Here is a 9,313-nt window from a genome sequence, read left to right on the forward strand (position 1 = left end):
TGAGGTCTATTGCTCACCTATTCTCTCTCCCTCTTGAAGTTCTGTGAGAATCTGCGGTGACCTACCCCTACGCGCCCGGGGCTTTATATAGGGGCAGTTGGCCAATGAGCTGAAAGCTGAGCTGATTGGTCTATTTGCGCCTGATAATAGACCAATCAGGAGCAGGATTGAAAATGGACCAATCAGGGATGCACTGGAGGAATCACCAGGGTTTTCCCCTACTGAGTCTGGCCTTTTTTGGTACTGGAGCCTCTGGTGGGAGAGAAAAGGTCCCTCTGCTTGCTCCAGCCTGCTGGTTTTTGTGCCAGGCGGCAGGTCCTCCAGCTCCGCACTACTGGAGCCTCTGGTCATGGAGGGAAGCTCCCCGCTTGCTCCAGCCCGCCAGTTCCTTTGCGGGCTGCAGCCACCAAGACAGAGGTGGCAGGTCCCCCAGCCCCTCTCGGCTGAGCTGGCTGGGGCGCCACTTTTCCGGTATCATTAGGATTACAGATTCAAGCCACTGTGCCTGACCTCAGGCACTTTGTTCAGGGTGATCTCATTTGCTTTCCAGAATGGCCGTACAGGTAGGAGTTTTTACGTCGACGTTAATGAAGAGGAAACTAAATCACAGTGTAAAGAACTGGTCCTGGATTGTTTATGTGGGTGGAACTCCAACTTTCTCAGACATTGGAGAAGAGGTGGAGTAAAAGAGTAATCAGCTGCGGTGGTGCCATTCAGGGTGGCTTCCTGAAGGTGGGGACCTGTGAGGAGGGTTTTTAGCAGAGAGGCGGTGGACGCCACGCTGTGGGGAGGCTCAGTCATGAGTTGGGAGTGAAGCAGCAGGAGCCAGAGCTGGCGTCAGTTCTGCCCCCACCCCCATATGTTAATGACCACAGCGTTCTGGCTAAAAAGGTCTTCTGAGTGATAAAATGTCTCCTGTGCACCTTCTGTGGGTTACCAGCTGTCAGAGGGTTGTAACAAAATGCATTTAGGACAAATGATAGCAAACGCAGGGAAGGCTTCCTTTGTTTCAGAGACACATTGGGGCGTGTTTTGTGTGGTCGTGTATAATTAAAAGGAGAGGGACGCAGGGGAGGAGGCCGGACTTCAGACAGGGCCTCCCCAGGGTCAGTCCTCTGCAGAAGCCTCATCCTTCAGTGTCTAGTGTCAGTTCATCAGGAATTAGACTTCCACGAACCGACTGGCATTGACCTAAATAGGAGATTCATGCTTGTAACAAAAAGCCAATTTATTGGCTTATCTTCACAGTAGCTGGAAGACTGATGTTTAGCTGCTCCCAGTAACCGGCATGGAGTTAGAATCAGTAGGGAGCTTAGTAAGCTGAAACACTTTCGCGACCTCAAGGGATAAAGAAAGCCTGGTCAGTTGCTGCAGTCCCTGACAAAGGAGTAGTAAGAAGGATCCCTGTCGTTAGTGGGACCCCCAGTACCAGAGTCCATGTACTCTCTTATACTGTTATATAAGGGATGTGGAGCAGAAATCCCATGTCCCTAAGCCATGATGACCATTTAGAGGTAAGTGATTTGCAGGGAATGCAGTGGCTTGTTCGAGGTCACATTGGCAGTTAAGTCGGTGAGCTTGTGCTCAAACCTGAGCATCTGATTCTACAACACTTGCTCTGTTTATTAGTGATTTTATCACACCGTCTATACCAGAGGCCATAAGCGTGCATGCCGGTGCCGGCTTCTCTCTCCTTTGGAAATGCTAACCAGAGAATCCTGTTAGCATTCATTGCTTTTTCCTGAGTTTCATGCAAGCATTCACTCTTATTCCCTCATTTCCTTTTACACATTTCATTGATTCATTCATTCATTGGCAGCCTGTATGCTGTACCAGCATGATGTATGGAATGAGAGCAACACACATTATCTATGATTCTTACTGGTCCTTTAAAACCTTATCCTGGGCCGACTAGGAGGCAGAGGCCAGTAGAGTGCTTGAGCTCATAGGTTCAAGACCAACCTGAGCTAGAGCGAGAGACCCCGCCTCTCAAAATAGCCGGCACCTGTAGTCCTAGCTGCTTGGGAGGCTGAGGCAGGAGAATCACTTGAGTTCAGGAGTCTGAGGTTGCTGTGAGCTATGATGTTATGGCATTCTACAGAGGGTGACAAATTGAGACTCTGTCTCAAAGCAAAAAAACAAAAGGCTCGGTGCCTGTGGCTCAAGTGGCTAAGGCAACAGCCACATACCCCTGAGCTGGTGGGTTCGAATCTAGCCCAGCCCACCAAACAACAATGACAGCTGCAACCAAAAAAAAAAAAAAAAAATAGCTGGGCGTTGCGGCGGGTGCCTGTGGTCCCAGCTACTTGGTAGGCAGAGGTAGGAGAATCGCTTGAACCCAGGAGTTGGAGGTTGCTGTGAGCTATGATGCCACAGCACTCTACCAGGGGCGACAGCTTGAGACTCTGTCTCAAAAAAAGACTCCTTAATCCTGGGAGTTAATTTTCATCATCCCTAGCTGAAAACTCCAGCAGGCCTGCTTTTGTCCTACCTCTTAGGGAATGACAGCATGATAGTCACTTTAAGGTGAAAACACAGTTTTAAACTTAGTGAATGGAACCTTCAGTCCCTGTAGATTCCAACCTCTGGACACGGCCAGTTGTATCTTTTTACTTCTGCAGCTTGGACCCCTTTAATGCTGGGAGGCTGCCATGGGATTTCTGCTCCATATCCCCGCCTGGTTCCCCCTTTCCCTCCCTCCCTTCCTTACTGCCTTCCAGAGCCTCCCAGAGAGGCAGCGAGGAGAGGAAGGAGAATTAAGGAGATAGGGCATTTCTAACTTGGCTGGGTGGCTTCATGTCCTTGAACCTGGCAGGTGGTTAGAGTGGGCATCCTCGTGTGGGTCTGGCAGGTGGTGTGAGTGTACTTTTTCTATTCTGGGGCATTTCCTGGCATTTGAGGTTTCCCTGCTAGACTTCTTATTTTTTTTCAGTTTTATTTCCCAGCAAGCTGCATCTCTGCTCTGGGTGGTCTTATGGGGCAGCCTCCTGGCTCCTGGCACTCGGGAATACATCTAGCACCGTTCTGCAGAGGTCTTTGTCCATCTATGGGAATGCTTGCCAAGCCTCCCTTCCAGGAGCTTTGGGAGTGAGGTGGGTTGCAGTGTGTGGCAGCCTTCCTGGGTGCCCCTACTGATGTTCCTGTTGAGATGGGGTGGGGGAGTAGACCCTGGGCCACAGTCCTTTGGAATTTCCTCAGGCGTGTAAGCACTGGTCCTCCAGGTCTCTAAATTGCAAGGAACTTATCTACAGGTTCTCTAGGAGCCCCTTTGCAGAGGGGAGTCAGAGCAGGGCAGCAGTACTCCCCAGAGAGACCACTAGTCTCACAAACTCTCTCTTTCACCCCTTTCTGTGTTCTTGGCCTTGTTGGGGAATGCAAGGACCCTAGAATCGTCTCCATCAACCCCACTATAAATACTGCAAGTGGAGGCAGGTAATTCAGAATTACTTTGGAGTTTTGTTATCTGTCCTACCTGCTCCATCTCAATACAGTTTGAGAGCATTTCTGTAGAGAATGACCATTGGCCCGTACCGTGCTGGAGAAGCACAGAAAATAAACAAGTGTGGGTTAATGGGATTATGTCATCTTTGATGTGATAGCAAAGCAACGTGGGTAGATTTCCTTCCATTACCATGGTTGGTCTTTTTGTTTAAGGGTGTTGCTCTGCTGCCCAGGCTGGGGTGCAGTGGCACAATTACAACTCACTGCCATGTCGCACTCCTGGGATCAAGTGATCCTCCTGCCTCAGCCCCCTGAGTAGCTGGGATTATAGATAAGCACCACCATGCCTGGCTAATTTTTTTTTTTTGGTAGAGATGAGGTCTTCGAATGTCTCAAACTCATGGCCTTAAGGCCTCAAGTGATCCTCTCACCTCAGCCTCCCATAGGGCTGGGATTACAGGTCCGGGCTGTAACACACCAGCTCTGCCATGGTTACCTTGACTGTGCTGGGTATCTCCTGAGACTTCACCACTGACATCCATGAGCCATTCCCGGGGGTGTTGATCTCTGCTGATCTCAGCCTTTGCGTGTTCATTCCTACTGTTCTCTCCAGAGGCTGACTCGATTGCGAGGCCTGTGCTGGCATGTTGTTAACAGCATGCCGGATTTAAGACTTACTTGGGAAGTGGCAAAGAAATAGCTTAACTGGAATGTTCAGCTGAAGCAAAGCTGGACATGAAGGTCCTGACCAGGCAGTAGGTTTATCTATAAATGTATCTGCTGTAATCAACTCCTCTTATTTTATTTTATTTTTATTTATCTTTGAGACAAGGTTCTGCTGGAATTCAGTGACATCATCATAGCTCACTGCAACTTCAAACTCCTGGGCTCAACTGATCCTCCTGCCTCAGACTCCTAGGTAGCCGAGAGTACAGGTTCCTGCCACTACACCCAGCTAAGTTTTTGTAATTTTAATTTTTGTAGAGATGAGGATCTTGATGTTGACTGGCTGATCTCCAGCTCCTGGGCTCAAGTGATCCCCCTGATTTGACCTCCCAAAGTGCTGGGATTATAGGCGTAAGCCGCTTAGTCTGGCCTGTTAAATGCTGCAATTCCTATCCTGTTTTGCTCTATGAGATTCCTTTTGGGAAGAATGTTAATTATGTAAGGATAATATATAATTAGTATTTGGGTTTTTTTTTTTAGAGACAGAGTCTTACTTTGTCGCCCTCGGTAGAGTGCTATGGTGTCACAGCTTACAGCAACCTCCAGCTGTTGGGCATAGGCGATTCTCTTGCCTCAGCCTCATGAGTAGCTGGGACAACAGGCGCCCGCCACAACACCCGGCTATATTTTTTTTTTGTTGTTGTTGCAGTTTGTCCAGGGTCAGATTTGAACGCACCCACCACCCTTGGTATATGGGGCTGGCACCCTACTCACGGAACCACAGGCGCTGCCCAAAACATCAGTATTTGTTATAGCTGAGGCACTCATTTCCTTCCATGAAAAGATTACATATTAATTTTAGTTGATTTTTAATTTCTAGCTAAAAAAATAAATCAATGAGGTGTTGCTAGATTTAATTTGCTATAAGGGCAATGGCTTTGGAGTGTTGTCATGTTTGAAGAGTTGGTCAGCCAGGACTAGAATTCTCTTTGCCTCGTCTCTGATGGAGCTGCTCCCTTTTAAAACCCTCTCTGTTCCTCTGTGATACATAAAGATTAAAGGAAGATCAAAAGTGGCTGAAATCTGGCGGCATTTCTTAGGTTAATCTTAAAAAACCGAAGGGACGCGCAGAAGTGAGAAGTGACCGTGGTACTTCCCTCCTGGCTGGTGTTGGGAGGCAGGGGACAGATTTCATTACTGCTGTTGCATCAATTGGGGACAATGAATGCTTCTGGCTCTCATTCAGGCCTGGGCAGATCCCCTGCCACCCAGAAGTCCTCTCAAATGGCTGGCAGCTCCGTCCTTCGGAGCAGACAACGGCATCTCACAGGCACGCAAAAAAAAAAAAAAAAAGCCATGTGGCTTTACTGGCGAGTTACTCTTTGCTCTTAAAAATTAAAACAAAACAAAACTTCAATGGCAAAGTGAGGACAGTAGAACCTTTATTTTTATGGATTTTACATTCACAGTTTAGTCTGTCTTATCTATGTCATTCCAGGCACGGATTGGAGTCTCCTGGCCTTTGAGAGACAGAGTGCTTGAGAGTCGCTTGCCTTCTGGGCAAGACCCACCAGCGTCTCTCTCAGCAAGTTTTGTGTTGTATACTAATAGTTGGTGCTTATGCTGGGATGGCTTAAAACTTCCTTATTAGTGAAAAAATAATCCCCTTGAAGGAAGGCAATTAGCAGTGCTGACAGTGGAAATGAAGCCCAAGTCAGGGATTCTGGGAAACAGTAGTTATTTCACGGAGGAAGATAACAATTTACAGAAAGAGGAAAGAGTTAAGCATTGATGGGCTGGATTTTTGTGAAATAGTTCGTATACCTCCATGTCTTAAGTAAATAATATGCTGTAATAGTTGGGATTGGGGAGAATTTGTGAGTGTCTCCAGATGCATCCCTTGCTGTGGTCAGGGTCTGTTCTTTATCTGTTATATAACTGACATCTAAGAAACATTATTATTAATTATTATTATTTTTTCGAGACAGTCTCACTTGGTCACCCTTGGTAGAGTGTGATAGCGTCTTAGCTCACAGCACCTCAAACTCTTGAGCTTAAGTGATTCTCTTGCCTCAGCCTCCCAGGTAGGTGGGACTATAGGTGCCCATCACAATGCCCGGCTAATTTTTAGACATGGGGTCTCCCTCTGGCTCAGGCTGGTCTCGAACCTGTGAGCTCAGGCAATCCACCTGCCTCGGCCTCCCACGTGCTGGGATTACAGGCGTGAGCCACCCCTCTAAGAAACATTATTATGTGTGCAGCCCAGTGTCAGGTGCTGGGGTCATCGTGATAAGCAAAACAGGCTCAGCCCTCATGGAGCTTGTGAGATGTGTACACACTAGGTAGGGACAGGCATGCTGACCTTAGAGTGATTAGGGAGGCCTCTCTGAGGACATGACATTTGGGGGTGAGATTTGAAAAAGGAAGAAAGACGGTTCTGTGAAGATAGAAGGAAGCAGAGCGAGGCAGACATTTGAATGAGAGTCAGGGGCCAGGATAGCAGGGCTTTATTAGAGTGAGAAGTGTGGACATATTCTGGGTTCCATAGGGAAATATCACGTTTTAAGCATGGATGGCATGACCTGATTTTTATTTTGAATGGTTCTGATTTTTGTTTTTGTTGTTTTGTTTTTGTTTTTTTAAGAGAGAGTCTCACCCTCTCACCCAAGCTAGAATATAGTGGGCCTCAAACTCCGGGGATCAAGTGATCCTGAGAACCTGGGACTACAGGTGCATGCCACCATGCCCAGCTAAGTTTTTTTATGTTTTAATAGAGACGGGGTCTCATTGTGTTACCAGGCCGGTTTTGAACTCCTAGACACAGTGATTCTCCCACCATGGCTCCCTCAAGTGCTGGGATTATGTTTTAGAAGATCTCTCTGGATTTTATTTCCTTTTAAAAAAAAAAATAGTATCTGGTTTTATTTATTTATTTATTTGAGACAGAGTCTCAAGCTGTCGCCCTGGGTAGAGTGCCATGGAGTCATAGCTCACAACAACTTCCAACTCTCGCTGAAGCAATCCTCTTGCCTCCGTTTTTCTATTTTTAGTAGAGATGGGATCTCGCTTTTGCTCAGGCTGGTCTCAAACTAACAAGTTCAAGCAACCCACCTGCCTCAGCCTCCCTGAGTGCAAGGATTATAGGCGTGAGCCACCGTGCCCAGCCACTCTCTGGATTTTCCATAGAGAACAGATTGGAACATGAACACAGCAGCGAGATTTTATTGAGATAAGTCGAAATGGCTTACACAGCGTGGCCGTCGACGTTGGTGAGCGCTCGCTCTACCCTCTCTAACGGGGAGCAGCGGACCACAAGAGACTGAACTGTATCTGTCTGTATTTCTAACAGACTCATGTTCAATTTTCACTCACAAAAAGAAGCCAGGAAAATTTTATTAGTCCTTTTTAAAAAAAAAAAAGTTAATATGAAATTATAGCAAAAAACGGAACCTGAACTTTAGTAACACAGCTGGCATAATCCTCAGCGGCAGGAGAAGAGGTTTAATTCATTGGTTTTCTGTGGTTGTTGATTGTTCGCTAGTCTCAGGGTGGTGGAAGCTGCACGTTTTTTCCAAAGGAGGGAGAAGCTGCTGGGGGTTTGGTTCTCCCAGCAGCAACTTGAGGCAAAGCAAGGATCTGGGGATCTTCACACTGTCCCGAGATCTGAGTGGGACATGCTTTTGAAGGAAGTGCACTGTTCAATCATAAGGTGACAAAAACTGACAAGCAGGAAGCTTGTGTACTCAGAGTCGCATGTTTATCTCCAAGAGACATTTCATTTTGAAGACGTGTGGTACCACCCTCTTGCCAAAAGCACTGGTTCCCCTGTTAAAGCTTGCTGGGGATTACAGTGGGTTTGACTCAATCCAAAGCTTCTTTTATTCTCGTAAGAATTTCATGAAGCCTTCTCTCTAAGGGTACCCACTCCGGAATTTCCAGGAAGAAATGAGTTTCTAAATGCAGTTTTCTAAATGGAGCAGAATATTGTATGGGGTGTATGATCCTTACATGCTCTGGATTTCCCAGAGAGTCGAGTAATCAGCCAGGCCAAACCCTGGAAATTCTGATGAGGGAGGCTGACCCAGCAGTTATGGACCAGTTTGCAAAGGATGTCACCCATGAGAGTGGAATCATGACCTGACACCAGGTTCTGTCACTGATGCCACATTGTTCAATCCTTGTGGGTATTCATTCAATGAATGGAGTGAAATCGGATGGAACTTTTTGGACTATTCACATCACTCCAGAACCAGAATTTTCTTATGTTAGCTTTGAAACAAACTGAAATCAGACCTCATATGATAACCTGACTAGGAAAGTTGTGGAAGTCTTCAAGCCACGAAAATGTGTGACCACCTTGTTTGTTAATCAGAGTTCTAAGTGTCGCTTGGTGCTTTTGATATAGGAGACCTGGAAAAATAAACTTGGACCTACTCTGATGGAAATAATCGGTGATTTATTCACAACTGTGCAGGGGGCCGTTATCCTAAGACAAGGAACCTGGCCCTGAAGTGCAGGTTTTTTTGTTTTTTATACCTTTTTCTGTGTTCAAGGAACGTTACTATTGTCAGGGTCACAGCTTAGTTGTCAATGGATTCTGTGTAGCTTACAAGAAACAGTGAGAGAAGGTGGAGGGAACAGGAGCTTGCCCATAGGGCAGGGGAATGGGAGAAGGCAGGGGGGACCCGGGGAAACGGGCTTGGAGTGCTTGGGAGTAGCTTACAACACTTTCTTCACCCCAGAAGATTGAAGGCTTTAAACGTTGTGATTGTCAGAGTGCTATATGTTCAGTGATTATGATTTTGTTTTGACCCGTTTTGCTAAGAAGCAGCAACAACAGCAGAGTTGATTAAGAAAAATGAAGAAAAAAACACAAAAGGAGAACCCATGTAGAACTCTTTCTAGAAGTTAATACCAGGGGCCGTGCTTTCCTTAACCACCACCTTCTACTTGCAGGAAGCCCTAGATGTAAGGATAGCGTAGACATTTTGAAATGCACGCATTACGTCACAGAGATCTCCTGCATGAGCACTGTCTTCTGTGTTGAGGTCTTCTAGCCACTCTTGCTGTGAAACTGAAGTGCATGTAGACAAAAACCTTTTACGGTATGAAACTTCACAACACTTGTGAAAACAATTCAGTTTGGTTTACGCATAGTGTAATATTTCTCCAGGTATCCTCCAAAATTCCCCACAGACAAAGCTTT

At 46.6% G+C, this 9,313-nt stretch overlaps 1 protein-coding gene and 1 pseudogene across 1 annotated transcript in view; both read left to right on the top strand.

The window, feature by feature from the left end:
- Positions 1-9,313, top strand: part of FUT10 (fucosyltransferase 10) — a 94,525-nt gene that overhangs the window by 20,856 nt on the left and 64,356 nt on the right. The gene's annotated exons all lie outside the window — the stretch shown is intronic.
- Positions 7,851-8,984, top strand: LOC105887660 (annotated as a pseudogene).

Source organism: Otolemur garnettii, unplaced genomic scaffold, assembly GCF_000181295.1.
Source record: "Otolemur garnettii isolate 467f Iridium unplaced genomic scaffold, OtoGar3 scaffold00102, whole genome shotgun sequence".
Lineage (NCBI taxonomy): Eukaryota > Metazoa > Chordata > Mammalia > Primates > Galagidae > Otolemur > Otolemur garnettii.